Source organism: Schistocerca gregaria, chromosome 8, assembly GCF_023897955.1.
Source record: "Schistocerca gregaria isolate iqSchGreg1 chromosome 8, iqSchGreg1.2, whole genome shotgun sequence".
In the NCBI taxonomy this organism is placed as follows: Eukaryota; Metazoa; Arthropoda; class Insecta; order Orthoptera; family Acrididae; genus Schistocerca; species Schistocerca gregaria.
In genome coordinates, this window is record NC_064927.1 from 79,776,523 (window position 1) to 79,793,685 (window position 17,163).

Genomic DNA, 17,163 nt, shown 5'->3' on the forward strand with positions numbered 1-17,163 from the left:
CTACATTTTCACGCAATTTGGGTGCAGAACAACCACCTCTGGCCGTAATAATGGCCTTGGTACGCCTGGGCATTGAGTCAAACAGAGCTTCGATGGTGTGTACAGGTACAGCTGTCCATGCAGCTTCAACACGATACCACAGTTCATCAAGAGTAGTGACTGGCATATTGTGACGAGCCAGTTGCTCGGCCTCCTTTGACCAGATGTTTTCAATTGGTGAGAGATCTGGAGAATGTGCTGGTCAGGGCAGCGATTGCACTATCCTGCTGAAATGTAGGGTTTCGTTGGGATCGAATGAAGGGTAGAGCCACGGGTCGTACACATCTGAAATGTAACGTCCTCTGTTCAGAGTGCCGTCAATGCGAACAAGAGGTGACTGAGACGTGTAACCAGTGGCACTCCATACCATCACACCAGGTGATACACCAGTATGGCGATGACGAATACACGCTTCCAATGTGTGTTCACCGCGATGTCGCCAAACACGGATGCGACCGTCATGATGCTGTAAACAGAACCTGGATTCCTCCGAAAAAATGACATTTTGCCATTCGTGCATCCAGGTTCGTTGTTGAGTACACCATCGCAGGTGCTCCTGTATGTGATGCAGCGTCAAGGGTAACTGCAGCTGTGGTCTCTGAGCTGATAGTTCATGCCGCTGCAAATGTTGTCGGACTGTTTGTGCAGATGTTCGTTGTCTTGCAAACGTCCCCATCTGCTGACTCAGGGATTGAGACGTGTCTGCACGATCCGTTACAGTCATGTGGATAAGATGCCTGTCATCTTTAGTGCTAGTGATACGAGGCCATTGGGATCCAGCACGGCGTTCCGTATTACCCTCCTCAACCCACTCATTCCATATTCTGCTAACAGTCATTGGATCTTGACCAACGTGAGCAGCAATGTCGTGATACAATACACCGTATTCGCGATCGCCTACAATCTGCCCTTTATCAAAGTCGGAAATGTGATGGTACGCATGTCTCCTCCTTACACGATGCATCACAATGACATTTCACCAGGCAACGCCGGTATGAAAAATCAGTTGGAAACTTCCCTTATGTCAGCACGCTGTAGGTATCACCACCGGTGCCAACCTTGTGTGAATGCTCTGAAAAGCTAATCATTTGCATTTCACAGCATCTTCTTCCTGCCGGTTAAATTTCTCGTCTGTAGCACGTCATCTTCGTGGTGTAGTAAATTTTAATGGCCAGTAGTGTAGTACAATCGGCAGGCTATTTTTGAACAAAAGGATTATCCACAGGAGATGGTGGCCACATCGCTTGTGAGATCAAACGGACTGTTGTAGAACCATCCCCCGGTCTAGTCACCACCTCAATGGCCTGTACCTTGGTGGAATGACAACTGTCAATTGGCAATCGGGGCCAGACGAACAGCTCTGCGAAACTACAAACACTGTCCAACTACAAAAAATCTTCATGCGCTAAGATCTGCGAGAGCACGTGCAAGGCGAGCGATAAAAGAAAAGAAGAGTGCTTCCTGGAAGGAATTCATGACTTCCATTAATCGGTCCACTTTCACTGCACAAGTTTGGAAACTAATAAGACGGATTTCAGGCAAGGGTAGTATGTGTCCCCTTACGGCCTTGTTAAGTAATTGGGTCTTGGTGGACATGCCAGAAGACATGGCTCAGGTTTTAGCTGAACACTTCTTTACTGTCACTGTGTCATCCAGACGAGTTCCTGCTTTTCAGGCATTCCATAGAACTGCAGAGATGAGGAAGCTCAATTTCTTTTCACATAATGAGGAAGACTACAAACCTCCAGTCTCCATGTGGGAACTGGAATCAGCTTTGTTTGCAGCCAGAGACGCTGCTCCAGGACCTGGCGAGATCTATTATGCCATGACTTGTCATCTTTGCCCTGTAGTGAAAGGACAGCTCTCTTGTTTCAGTCAGATCTGGTTTGATGGACAGTACCCCACGACTTGGAAGGAGGCAATATTAATTCCATTCTGGAAACCAGGCAGGGTCTGTAGTGCCCCTAACAGTTACCTGAGTGTAGCCCTTACCAATTGTATGGGTAAGATTCTTGAACGCATGATTAACCACCACCTCATCTGGGTATTTGAATCCTGATGTCATCTGAGCCGTTCCCAGTGCAGTTTCAGACGCTACTGTTCCACCCTTAATTCTACTGGAGGCAGCATCACAGGAGTCCTTTTTATGACGAAACTATTCGCGTCGTGTGTTTTCCAACCTCAAAAAAGCATTTGACACTTCTTGGAGGTACAACAACATCCTTTGCCAAATTTATGAATGGTGATTATCTGGATGCCTGCCTCTTCTTATCCAATGCTTTTTTGAGGACCATCGTTTTCGATTGGTGATGTCCAAGAGAATGGGGTTCCCCAAGTCAGTGTCCTCATTGTCACATTGTTTGCCATCACTATCAGTGGCATTTCCTCTGCAGTCAGGAGTCCTGTCGAATGCTCGTTGTTGTGGATGACTTTGCAATCCTCTTCTCTTCCTCAGATCTTCTAACGACAATAAGGCAACTGCAGCTGACGATTAGGGGGCTGGAAACTTGGGCCATGACAACTGGTTTTCAGTTCTCACCCGAGAAGACTACATGCATCAATTTTAAACGCACTCGTCGAAGCTTTAACCAAACAGTGCTCACAGTGGAGGACAATATGGTAAGTTTTCAAGACACTGTGCCCTTTTTTGGTTTATTATTTGACTCTAAATTAACTTTGCTCCCACACCTGAAAGACCTACGAACAAATTTTGTGAAATGCCTTAGTGGAAAAACATGGGAACCTGCCTCCTGCAGTTTTATAGGGAATTTGTCCAATCATGTTTAGATAATGGCAGCAAGGTGTACAGATCAGCCCATCCTTCATATCTCAAGAGGTTAGGTGCTGTCCACCATGAGGGCATTTGCATATCAACTGAAGCCTTTCAGCCCAGCCCAGTTTTGAGTGTGTGTGTGCAGAGGCTGGTGAACCACCCTTCTGAATTCAGTGACGTATCCTTTTTGCTGTACAGATGCTGGAAATATCTTTGTGACCTCAAGCACTGACATTTAGTTCGGTGGTCCAACCCACCTCTGAACGGCTGTTCATGATTAGCACACTGGACTTGCATTTGGGAAGATGACGGTTCAATCCAGCATCCGGCCATCCTGATTCAGGTTTTCCGTGTTTTTCCTAAATCGCTCCATGCAAATGCCGGGATGGTTCCTCTGAAAGGGCACGACAGACTTCCTTCCCTAATCTGATGAGACTGATGACCTCGCAGTTTGGTCTCTTCCCCCAAATAAACGAACCAACCAGTGGCTGTTCAGCAATCTGCACCATGCCAGCAAGTCATTTGGGATACATGCTACAGATTGTCTGTAGGACCCTGATCTTATGGGCATCAAAATACGCAGCCAGGGATGGAACACATTGCTGCCTTGGCATCTTCTGAGGGCAGAAGTGATTCTAAGTTTGAAACAGTAGAAGATAACTTGTACTCCAGATTTTGTTTTTACAACCTTGTTTTCATCCATTTTAAGTGCGTTCCATAGTTTCATCATTGTTTAACTAGATGGATCACAGCAAGAGAATGTCTTAGGTTGTTCTACTGTGCTCCCTGGTAGGGTTTTTAAAGTGTGTCTTCCAGAACAATTTATGAATTATGATGTGGAATTATATGGCATTATGATGGCACTGGAGAGAGTTCACAGACATCACTGTGCGAGGTTTCTTGTCGGTTGCAACTTGCTTAGTGCATTGCAAGCACTTCACCAAATGTATCCAGTAGACCCACTGATTCAGCTCATCCATGACTCTGTACAGCAGCTCCAACATAGTGGCAAGGGGGTGATGTTATCCAGTGTACCTGGGCACATTGGGATACAGGGCAACAACATGGCCGACAAAGCTGTCAAGGAAGCATAGTCCTTTTAACACGTGGCTTCCTCCTCTGGCAGGAGGATCAACCACTCTGTGAAGTTCGTGGTGTGCCACTTTCAGTTCAGCATATTGTGGCTATGTGTGTCCTATATATTAATAGGACAGACCTCAGTCTCAGTGGTGATTTGCCCATTGTCCTCACAGATACTGATTCCATTGTTATGAGGGTGGCCTCATCGTCAAATTGGTGGAGAAGACAGGCAAACTTTAATACATTATAAACACTCTGCATATGGGGACAGCCTTTATCCCCTCCCACGAGATTAGGATGCTGGTGTTTGTGTTTTCATCGTCATCATATGTGACAGTGGCTACACTGGATTGTGTAAAAATTGGAGTGCTTAAAAACTAGGACTTTGTGCGGGGGCAGATGACTGCGCAGTTGAGTGCCCCGCAAACCAAATGCCATCGTTGTTGTTGTCGTCATTGTCGTTGTTGTCGTCATTGTCATTGTTGTCGTCATTGTCATTGTTGTCGTCATCGCCATTGTCGTAGTCATCGCCATTGTCGTAGTTGTCATCATCGCCATTGTCGTAGTTGTCATCATCGCCATTGTCGTAGTTGTCATCATCGCCATTGTCATAGTTGTCATTGTCGTTGTCATCATCATCATCATCATCATCACCACCATCGCCTTTCAATCTGACCTGCTGGGAATCCTAAACACTCAAGCAGTACACAAGAACTGGCCACACTCCTGCCCTTATGCAGTCTCCTTTGCAGGCGAACCATTCTTTCCTAAAATTCTCCCAATAAGTCAAAGTTGACCACTCGATCTCCCTCCCACAGTTCTCACATGCTCGTTCTACCTCATATTGCTTTGCAATGTTACGCCCAGATATTTAAATGATGGGACTGTGTCAAGCAGAACACAGTTCTGATCTTCCTATTCATCTGCATCAGCTTACTTTTTGCCACATTTAGGGCTGGCTGCCATTCATCACACCAACTGGAAATATTGTCTAAGTCACCTTGCATTTGTCTACAGTTACCTGTAAAACCACATGTCATATACCAGCTGTTACGTAAACACTGTTCAGCATTTTACATTAGCATGACTACCACACAGTTATCAGTCAGGATGAATGGGCATAGGCAGATGGTATATACTGCCAATACATAATATCCTGTTACAGAGCATGCTCTACAACATGACAGTCATGATGTCGGAGCCTGTTTCACCACACGTGCCATCTGGATTCTTCCCCCCACACACCAGTTTTTCAGAACTCTGCACATGGGAACTAGTGCTACAACATGTCCCTGGTTCTTGCCACCTGCTTGGCCTTAATTTGTGTTAATTTCTTCCATCTCAGCAATTCTTCACAGTACATACTCCTTTCTTCAATCAATTTAGGTTTTCTACATCTATCATTTTCTGACATGTCTATTTTTCGCTGTTCTCCCCCCACTTCTGTTACATACAGTGCACTTAGCTTGTCAATCTTATTATCTTGTGCATGTTGTTTCAGTAGTAATCTGTGCATTGCATATTATCCTGTCGTCCACTTCTAAACTCTCAGGTTTTCAAATCTCATCTGATTCAGTCCCCAACAATTAGTCTCTTTCTTAACCCATCCAGTAAGTCTCCCCAGACTGAGGGTTCAGGGTGTCTTTTCTGATCCGTACCTTGTTTCCTTAACCTTGCAAGTACTTTTCCTTCACCCCTCTCCCTTCCTCTTCAACTCTTCTGCCAGAAGGAGGAGCCACTGCCTCCAAAAGCTTGCATAAGTTAAACCCTCTTGCGTATGTATTCTCCTGCCACTGCTTGGTGAGTAGATATTTTTATCCATCCAATTACATATATTTTCAGTAATCTATTATTTTCGTTGTTCAATAGAGAACAACAGCGGTCGTATCACATTTGCCTGGGATACTCTGATCATAACCTTCGTCTCTGATGATTCTCTCGTCTCTGATGAACACTTGCCATTGAGGAAAACGTATCGGGTTCTATTATTAAAGAAGCCTTCAAGCCATGTACATATGTGGGAGCCAGCCACTGTGGCCGAGTGGTTCTAGGCGCTTCAGTCCAGAACCGCACTCCTGTTATGGTCACAGGGTCTCGGGCGTGGGTGTGTGTTATGTCCTTAGGTTAGTTAGCTTTAAGTAGTTCCAAGTCTAGGAGACTGATAACTTTAGATGTTAAGTCCCATAGTGCTTAGAGCCATATGTGGGAACTTACTCCATATGCTCGTACCTTCATTAACAACCTGCAATTGGGCGCTGTGTCAAATGCTTTCCAGAAATCTAGAAATATGGGATCTGCCTTTTGCTCTTCATCCATACTTTGCAGTATATCATGTGAGAAAAGGGCAAGCTGAGTTTGGCGCGAGCAATACATTCTAAGACCATGCTGATTATGGACTCAGGATTCTCAGTGTCTAAGATGTGAATTGTATTCAAACTGAGAATATGTTCAAGGATTCTGCAGCAAACAGAAGTTAAGGATATTGGTCTGTAATTTTGCAGGTCCGTTCTTTTACCCTTCTTGGCAAGGAAAACGTTTCTGAAGAAGAGAAATTTGTTAACATTGTGTGTAGATTTAAGTGCCAGGAAGTCGTTTCTGAAAGTATTTGTATGGAGTGTAGTCATGTATGTAAGTGAAACATGGATGATAAATAGTTTGGACAAGAAGAGAATAGAAGCTTTTGAAATGTGGTGCTACAGAAGAATACTGAAGATTAGATGGGTAGATCACATAACTAATGAGGAGGTATTTAATAGAATTGGGGAGAAGAGGAGTTTGTGGTAGAACTTGACAAACAGGAGGAACTGGTTGGTAGGACATGTTCTGAGGCATCAAGGGATCACAAATTTAGCATTGGAGGTCAGTGTGGAGGGTAAAAATCGTAGAGGGAGACCAAGAGATGAATACTCAAAGCAGATTCAGAAGGATGTAGGTTGCAGTAAGTACTGGGAGATGAAGAAGCTTGCACAGGATAGAATAGCATGGAGAGCTGCATCAAACCATTATCAGGACTGAAGACCACAACACAACACACATACCCGTGCTTTTTTCCAGTTGCTTGGGACTTTGTGCTGGGTGAGAGATTCTTGATAAATGCAAGCTAGTTAAGGGGCCAGTGCTGTAGAGTACTCTTTGAAAAATCAAATTGGCTTTCCATCTGGACCTAGTGATTTATTTGCTTTAAATTTTTCAGTTGTGTCTCTATGCGAGGGATACTGTGTCGTACATACAAGAGTCTGCCTGATGGTCAAATGACGGTATGTTTGTACAATTCTCCTGTGTGAATGAATTCTTGAATGTGAAATTTAAGACTTCAGCTTTCTTTTTGTTATCTTCAACTGCCACACCTTACTGGTCAACAAGGGACTGAATAGTGATTTTACATAAGACCAGAATTTTCTCGAGTTCTCTGCCAGATCTTTTTGCTAAGGTGTGATGCTGGTAGTTGTATGTGTCGCACATAGATCTTTTTACAGACGCCAAGTCTCTACCAACCTTTGCTTGTTGTCATTTGTATGTTCCCTTTTGAAGCAAGAGTGCAACAGCGTCTACTTCCTCAGCATCCTCTGAATTTTGTTACTAATCCGTGGTGCACCGTTCCCATGCTTCATCCACTTACTAGGCACATAACTCTCCAGACCATGATTTACAATCTGCTTAAACTTTGCCCATAATTCGTGTACATCCATTGTACTGCAATTGATTCCAATTCCAGGTCTGTAATATGATGCTGACAACGCCTTATCTGCTTTATGTAGCCTTCTTGATAGGCTTATTAACTTTCGTAATCGGTGTTGCTGTGATGATGTCGTGATCACTAATCCCTGTTTCTGTACTGAGGTTTTCAATAAGGTCTGACCTATTCGAGCTAAAAGGTGTAAGCTATTTCCATTGTATGTGGGCTGCCGAGCTAGCTGCTGACGTCGGTTTTCAGAAAATGTGTTCATAAGTACTTCACATGACTGTCTGTCTGTACTCCCCGTAATGAATCCATGGACATCACAGTCTGTACTTGGTAGGTTAAAGTTGCCTCCAACTAGTCTTGTATAATCTGGGTGTTTACGCACTATTGACCATAGACTTCCTTTGAATTACTCTGGAACTGTCACAGTAAAATCAGATGGCCAGTAAAAACATCCAACAATTAACTTGGTTTCACCCACATCTGCTTGCTACGACCAGATGACTTCACTGTCACACCCAATTTCGACCTCAAAAGAGAGAATATTTTTGTCAGCTGTAATGAACATTCCATCTCCTATAGACTCTGATCTATCATTCTGATATACATTCCACAACTTGCTAAATATCACAGCCAGGTTTCGGTTGCAAGAATAATTTGAGCGTGAGAACTTTTCTGGAGGGCAGTAAATTCGGGGACTTTATTATAAATACTTCGACAGTTTACTGATAAAAATTTCAGCAGTGAAAGTGTCTTTATTTTGAATGCTGTCTGACCTCCCTTGCTGCATGTTGACTGATGAGTGTTCATCAGAGCATTTCAGACTACTACCTAGCATAAAAAAACCTTCATGTGCACTCGACAAGTACTCTGCTACTCGAGTAGCTGCTTCCTTTGTGTAGTGCACCCTTGACCTATCGAGGGGAGTCCTACAAATTCCCGCATGATACTGCAGGCCTAGAAATCTGCAGCTAAGACTGTCGCAGACTTGTCGAAGTCTTTGGCTTAGACCTACTCTTGACTCCAAACCAAAGAACCCCGATCAAAACCCTTACCAACTCTGGGAACTATGCTGCAAATTGCAACTTCTGCTTGCACCCCACACATGATGCCAGCTGTCTTCACCAGCTTCACCAGCCACTTGCACAAACTGAGGTTCACCTCATAACCCATGAAACAGGCATTGTTTGTGCCAACAACTTGCAGACAATAGCACCCTACCTACTTGATGGTCATTGGCAAGCCCACCTCCATATCTCGGCTGAGGCTCCCCAGCAGACATATCGAGTGAACATTGGCTCTCATCTACATCTACATCATACTCCGCAAGCCACCTAATGGTGTGTGGCGAAGGGTACTTTTGGTACCGCTATGTGATCCCTCCAACAGTGTTCCACTCACAAATAGTGCGTGGCAAGAATGGTTGTCAGTAAGGCTCTTTATTGGCTCTAATTTCTCGAGTTTCCTCCTTGTGGTCATATGCGAGATGTTTGTGGGGGGGGGGGGGGGGGGGAGTAATATGTTGTCCAACTCCTCCTGAAAAGTGCTGCCCCGAAATTTCAATAGTAAATTTCTCCATGATGCACAACACCCCTCTTGTAATGTTTGCCAGTGGAGTTTGTTTAGCATCTCTGTAACTCCTTAGCCAGCTAAACGAACCCGTGACAAACGCACTGCTCTTCATTGGATCTTCTCCATCTCCTCATCAGTCCTACCTGATAGGGATCCCGGAGAGGTGAACAGTACTTAAGAATCGGGCAAACAAGCCCCTTATAAGCTTTCTTTCCAGCCTGAACACTATATGCATAAGGGGCTCTAGAATACACATGACATTGGTGCTCCAAATAACTAGTAACACCCCCTCCCCCCGTCTGCCGTGTGCCTGCATGGACCCTAGTGCAGGAGCGACTTCGACTATCGTACATCTTTGTAATTAATATTTTGTTGGCAGAAGGCAAATTTTTACAAGCTTTTATTTCTTGGAGATGAGTCAAAATAAAACTTCAAATATAAAGCTTCACTTTAAGTGTTAGTCATCTACTCGGCCAACCGATTCGGCTCAGATTTGTGTACAACTTAAAACGAAGGAATCTAACATATTTTGGGTCAACACCCCCACGTCTTTGAGAAAATCGCCCCTACAGGTTATGACGAGCAGAGGGTTAGCTGCCTTCTATAATAAAAAAACTGAGGTAATCGATCAATGACGAATTTAAATGGATGTCGTACAACGTCCGCCCTGAGCAGATGCAACGAACGAAAGCGAACAAAATGAGATTTAAAGAAAAAAGATACCGCAACAGCCAAGGTAATTTGCTGGGAATCAGAGAACCCGCACTCGAATCTTGAAGAAACATAGTGGATGTTCTTTTCATTTGTATTTTTCTATATCTCAACTGATAGGGATAGGAGGGTTAATAAGGTAAGTAAATCAATAAGGAATGATGATGATAATACGGTAGGGAAATAAATTTCTCAAAGCTCTTGGGATAGTCAACACTTTACAATGGCTCTTCCAGTCACTATTACTTGTCCTCACTTTTCTTTGATCAACTAGATGGGTGGTAGTTGTCATATAAACATACGAAACGAATATACTCACGGCTCCAAGAACACGTAATGAATACAATCTTTCGACAGCTACACTGCTTCCGAAGTGTGGGCGAAAAGCGTTTACCATGTGGGTACAGAAGCGGCAGTTGTAGAAGTTTCTTTCCTCGATTTCTGGAAGAGTTTGGGTTCGTAGACCCCGTACCTGATGATGAAAAATGTTCTATTTACAATTATCTATCGATCCCTCAAATTTTGAGTCAATTGCTCGTCTTAACCTTTAGGGGCCATTTTTCTCAAAATTGCGGGGGTGTTGACCCAAAATATCTAAGAGTCCTTCGTTTTAGGTTGTACACAAGTAACCTGCCAAATTTGAGCCGAATTGGTAGGCCATGTCTGAGGCCTTCCCCTTGTCAGTCTGGTAAATATAAAGACCTAGAAAAACTTTTAGAGAAAAACAAAATTCAAATCTTAGCAGTTCAAGAAACATGGTTCCTAGGTGAAAATCTAGTACATACTTGTAACTACAGATCCTCAAAAACAAACCAGTAATCAAAATTACGAATCAGATGCTGCCTTTATTGGGTACAGCTATCCTTGTTCAGAAAAGTACAACAGCAAATGTGAGAATTTAAAACCACCTCAGAGAGAATATCTTTTCCATGAATTAAATGCAAAAGCAAGACTTACACATTTGTTATTTGTTATGCACCAATAAATGAAGACAACAGGAAAAATCCACAAAAAACAGGAATTTTGGGGTCTATTACAAACTGAAATATGAAAAATTCCAAAGATGAATACCATATTACTATTAGACAACTACAGTGTGCAAATAGACCAAGGAAAGAGATTTAGAAATATAGTAGGACAATACTCAGCTCATAGAAGAACCAACGCAAATGGTATGAGGCTAATCAGTTTGTGTCAAAGCTCTCACCTGAAACTAATGTCAACCTTCTTTAGGAAACTCCCAAGGAAAGCTGAAACATGAATATCTTCCAACCCCGTGTTAGGAGAATTTCACTTAGATCGCGTGACTATCTTTTTTTCTTAAAAAAAGTACAATGGAAATAATGAATGTGAAAGTAGTAAGGAATGGTGAATCTGAATTTGATCATAACGTCTGTAAAATTGGTCAAACTCCTATCTAATAAAGAAAAAAGTAAGTCACAAAGGTTAATGACATGTAATACAGACATACTTACTACAACAAACACAATTAAAAACTATCAAGACAGAATTAAAGTGTGTAAACATGGTAACTGTCAAGAAATATCCAAAGCAATTAATAATGGTGCACAGAAAACATTTGGGTTAGTAAAAGAGAAATGTGTTGGAATGAAATATGCTAAGAGAGCTACAAAATGGGAAAAATAGAAATGCTCAATCAGTTTAATCAGAAATACCAAATGAGCCTTTGAAAAGGAGAAAGTTTTGGAAATAGACAAAAACTTTGCAATAAATAGTACTTGTGACTTTTATCAAACTTTTAAGAATAAATTAAAAGGGTACCAACCCCAAATGTCTGTTTCAAAAATGGAAGTAGCAGAATCAGGTTAAACACTACTAAAAATTGTGAAATACTAGCAAGATATTTTCATCAGCTTCTGAAGTGTCCTGAACCAAGTCATAAATTAGAGTTGTCAGATGTTAATGAAAGTTTGGAAGAACATTTACTACCACCTATAGAATAAATTGAAGAAGTAATTGAAACCCTCAGAAACTACAACAGAGAAGATTCTATTGCAACTGAACACTTGAAGTGGTCCTTGCCAAATATAGCAAATGAGCAAAATTTACTCTTTGAAGAAATCTGGAAAACAGAAAAAAATCTCAGAGGAATGATAGGTTACCACAATACATCCATTCCACAAAGAAGGTAATAAACAGGATGTGAACAACCACAGAAGAATCTCTTTACTGCCAGTAGTGTGTAAAATATTTTCCAAGATTTTATTAAGCAGAATACAAACAACATTAGACACTCATTTAGTGAATATCAAGGTGGTTTTAAGAAGGGAAGGCCATGCTCAGGACAAATATTTAATCTTGAGTCAGTAATTTTCGACAGATTATTTAATTCAAAGGAGACTGTAGTTACATTTGTGGATTTCAAAAAGGCTTTTGATTTTGTTGACAGAGGATCTATAGATAAAATAATTTGGCATAAAGTATAAACTGGCAAACCTAATCTGTGAAACACTTGCAGATATAGTCTGTAAAGTATAATTTATGGCAGAAATTTCACAGCCTTTCAAAATAAAAACACGTATGACAAGGTGATAGCCTATCCCCAGTTTATTTTAATAGTGTGTTAGAGAAAACCGTAAGAATTTGGAATGAAAAACTTGTTGAACTCAACATTTACCAACAAGATTAGGAAGAGGAAGCAAAATGATCGGAATCAACCATCTTGCATTTGCAGGTGATTTTGCTAGACTTTCTGAAAATGTGGCATCTGCTGTAGCACAAAAAATCTCCAGGAAGCAATAACCAGCAGAACTGGCTTAAGAATTTCTGCAGAGAAAAGAAAATATGTAACAAACGTTAATGATGTTCCAGAATTACTGAAAACAGATATTGGACTAATAGACAGATAAAAAATTCAAAATATTTAGGAAAAATCTGCAATTGAGGAAAGGCTGCATAAAACAGGAAGAGCATATGGAATCACCAAAGACCTCTACAATAAAAAGTGCCTATTCAAAAATGCAAAAATAAGGCATTACAACACAATAATGAAGCCAGAATGCCTATGCTAGCAAATGCCTGGCATTAAACTATAATTTAGGTAAATTAGAAGTACTAGAAAGGCGAATTATAAGGAAAATATTACGACCACAAAACACAGCAGAAGGTTAAAAATTACCAAGTTATGTTGAAATGTACCAAAATATAGAAAATATTTAAAACATAATGAGAAAAAGACAACTTCTGTATTTTGAATTCAAGATAGCAGATTTACTAATATGATTTTCAAGTATTTGTGGGATAAGATATCCACAAGAAGCTAGGTCAGTGAAGTAAATAAGAATTTAGAAGGAAACAATATAAAAACAGATGATATAAACAATGGAGAAACCTTTTGGGAAAAAGTATTGAAAATGGAAGGATTTCAAGACAGAATAGCTAAAAAGATTCCTTCAATATGGTCAGAAGACAGCAAGAAGAAATGTAGTGAAGATCTGAAAGCATACACAAAGAATGAAGAACTGAAATAGAAACGTGGTCGGCCTATTCGCTGTTAATGAAAAAAGCTTCAGCATTCATAAGGAAATTACTGTATCTGTCCCACAAGTGTATAGGAAAGTTCTTGTACAGTGCAAATACTTGGAGACCACTCTTTGAAAAGCACAAGTGTCGAGGCACAGAAAACTTGCTAGTTTTTGCAGGTGTGTGTGTGTGTGTGTGTGTGTGTGTGTGTGTGTGTGTGTGTGTGTGTGTGTGTGTGTGTGTGTGTGTGTGTTTTTTTTAAATACTCTAGCTCGACACCAAAGGACATCTCCAAACGCTAGGAAGGTTTCTTTCTTTTGTGTGTGCTTATTGACAACCCAACACTTACGCTTTTTGGTGAGAAGTCTCCTTTACTCCAAAAGTATTCATATCTGTCCTATGTTGCAGACAGTACATGTATTGGTATTATCTTTTTAATGTAGGATAGCTTGTCATACTGCAGTATGTATCTAAGGTGACATATCTACTCTTTGTCAGATCATAAATTGCACCCACAAATATCATCTCACATACATCTGAAGATAATTTAATGCTGAGAGGTTCCTGTATACTTTCATGTCTTGAATGTGGGTATTACCTCAATAATGTACCAGGTAAATACTGTTATTTTCACCGACCATTCATTACAACTGTATTCATTGACTATCCGATTGCTGTACTCAACAGAGATTGCGCTTACGATTCATCAACTCAGCAGTCACAGTATCTTTGTTCTCTTAAAACACAATTGGTATTTTATCTGTTTCTTTGTAATGATTGGCTTGTTAATGTTAAATATTCTTCATATATCCGACAGATAGGGGTCTATACTGCCATGAAATTTCAAACATTTGCAGTTTTTATTAATTCGTGTTCACCAGAGATCATCATTGCTTCCATGCAATTGAAAGGTATACTCTCTGATACATAATATCCTCCTTTCAAGTAAAATGCAAATAGTGTTTAAAAATTCACTTCACTGAACAATTTCAGTATCAACTGATTTCCTATCACCAGTCAGATTAATAAAATCCATTTGCTTACTTGGATGAATTACTAGAAACCAAAGATAACTTTTATTTTTTCGTTGGTGTCAATTTGAATCTTGTTTTCGTAATATGTCATTACTGTTCCAGCACCACTTCTCCAGAGATTCTCTTCACAAAATTTTCAGTTAAATCAGATCACCAACTTTCTTTCAACACTTGCTGCAAACATCCCAACACTTCGGGCATGTAGTACATTCAAGTTGGATGAGCAGTGCAGCCTAGACCAAGGGGCCTATGTTCCGCTGTTGTGATGCGACCTGTTGCTGCTGTGGCCATAACCAACGGTGCCTCATGTTATACTGAGCCAAAGGTTGTATTGCTGCAATGGTTTCCCCATCGTCCTGAACAGTTGCAGCATACCTAAGAGGTGTTGACTGAGCAACTTCTCATAACTCCCACCACGCAGCAAACTGATTGGTTGAGGTCCGTGACAGTTCACAGACTTCCCAACCCAGGACCAGACATCACACACCGTGTGATCAGCATAGAATTCATGATAGGTACTAGTGACAAATTTACAACAGCTCAATCCATGTAATATTGGAGCCTATGCTTTGTAAGATTGCTTTGGCCATTTCTGATAATGGTAAAATTCTACACGTCTTGCAATGACATGCATTCTGTCACAGTAATAGGTTGAGACAAACCTGCACATTTTATCAAATCATAAGCTGACCAGTTCTTGCAAAGTCACAAGTTTGCACATTATCTCATAAATGAATGGCAAAAATCATGTTTCGCAGTAGTCCCAAATGTCAGCCAATTCATTGCATGCCAAAAAGAGCTACAGTAAACAAGCAGATGCCACTCAATTGAGAGTGACGGTGAGAGCCTGCTGTTGTTCCACGAAAGCTTGCTGCTGGACAATGGCACTTCGGAATATTTCATCCATCGAGATGTTCGTTCGGTGATATAGCACTGACACTAACGTGTGGAGAAATCGTAACCTCAGTCTTCACCAAGTTTTCTGTAACACGAATAAACACAGTTTATGGAACATATCACTTCGTAAAGCAACACGTAAAGTACAATGCTGTACAGATTGTGCGTAGCACTAAACACATTCACCGGACAACAGTAATGCAGGTTATGGAATAGATGGAGCACTTTTTTCTGATCGTTTAAATAATACTGTTTCTTTTGATGCTCACCTGAACATGCCAGGGGCTCACTCTGGTGGTCTCTACAAGTGGGCAAGTGAACTGTACGGACGTGCGATCTCTGAAGTCACGTGTGTCACAAGTGGAGGTACATCGAGGACCACATTTATTTTTTATACACACAAATCATGTCAGAAAAGGTGAGCAGCAGTCTGTAGCTGTCCGGTGATGATGCTTTGGTGTAAGGGAAGATGTCATCAATGAGTGGCTGTAGAGGGATACAAGATGTGTTAGACAAAATTTCTATATGGCATAATGAAAAGCAGTTAGCTCTAAATGTTGAAAGTAATGCTGATGAATAGGAAAAACAAACCTGTATTGTTTGAATACACCATTAGAAGTGTGCTGCTCGACACAGTCACATTGATTATATATCTAGGCGTAACAATGAAAAGTGATATCAATTGGAATGAGCATATAAGTGTTGTAGTAGGGGAGGCGAATGATCAGCTTAGGTTTATCGGGTGAGTTTTAGGAAATTTTATTTTACCTGTAAATGAGACGGCATATAAAACGCTAGTGTGGCCCATTCTTGAACACTGCTTGAGTGGATGAAAAGAAGACATCGAAGCAATTCAGAGGCAGGCTGTTAGATTTGTTACTGGTATGTTTGAACAACATGCAAGAATTACGGAGATGCTTTGGGACCTCAAATGGGAATCCCTGGAGGGAAGGTGACATTGTTTTCAAGAAAATTTCAAGAACTGACATTTGGACTTGACTACAGAATGATTCTGCTGCCGCCAACGTACCTTTTGCATAGGAACAAATAAGGTAAGAGGATTTAGTTCTCATACGACAGCATATAGGCAGTCATTATTTCCTCTCTCTGTTTGATAGTGGAACAGGAAAGGAAGAACTAATAGTGGTACAGGCTGCCCTCTGCCACGTGCCACATGGCGGTTGCGGAGTATGGATGTCGATGTATAAATACACAAAAGATAGCAGCTGTGATTGTTGACCTGAAACATCAGGAGGCAATAAATATGTCGAAAAAGAGGTGTATCACTCTTTGCTACCAACCTTCATCACGAGCTGAGTGCACCATGAACAATGGACTCGATCAACTCAGACTTGTGCCCTTACCATCAAATGGTAAGCCCACATCTGATCAATGCAGGAACGACCGACTCTGTCAAGTAGAATACCCCACAGCAGAACAGAAATTTGGAGGATGGAGGACGACACACCAGTCTGTTTTCGTGTGGCCACCCTGGACACATTGTACACTACTGCGAAGAAAGATATCCAGTGTTTGATGATTATTGTCCCACAAGACATTGATGATCACAACAGTGCCAGTCACACCAGTCAGCTGCAGATGACGATAGTCAACCTGTAGACCGAACCTTGTCACCTTACTCTGGACAAGACTGCTCCCCAACGTGACGTAGCCATTCCTTGTCACTGTACAGAGAGCAGAGCAGAGGGCACTAGTCAACTAAAGAGCTTCTTTTTCTGTAACGTCAAATTCTTGAAGTACTAGCTAACGAAGGCTATGTTCTGTGAAACAAAAAGAGATAGTATTGAAGGTCACAAATGGGGAAAACATCCAGCCAACAGGAACATTTATTTCAAGAACTATTAATAACAGAATACAGCCTTTCAAATTTG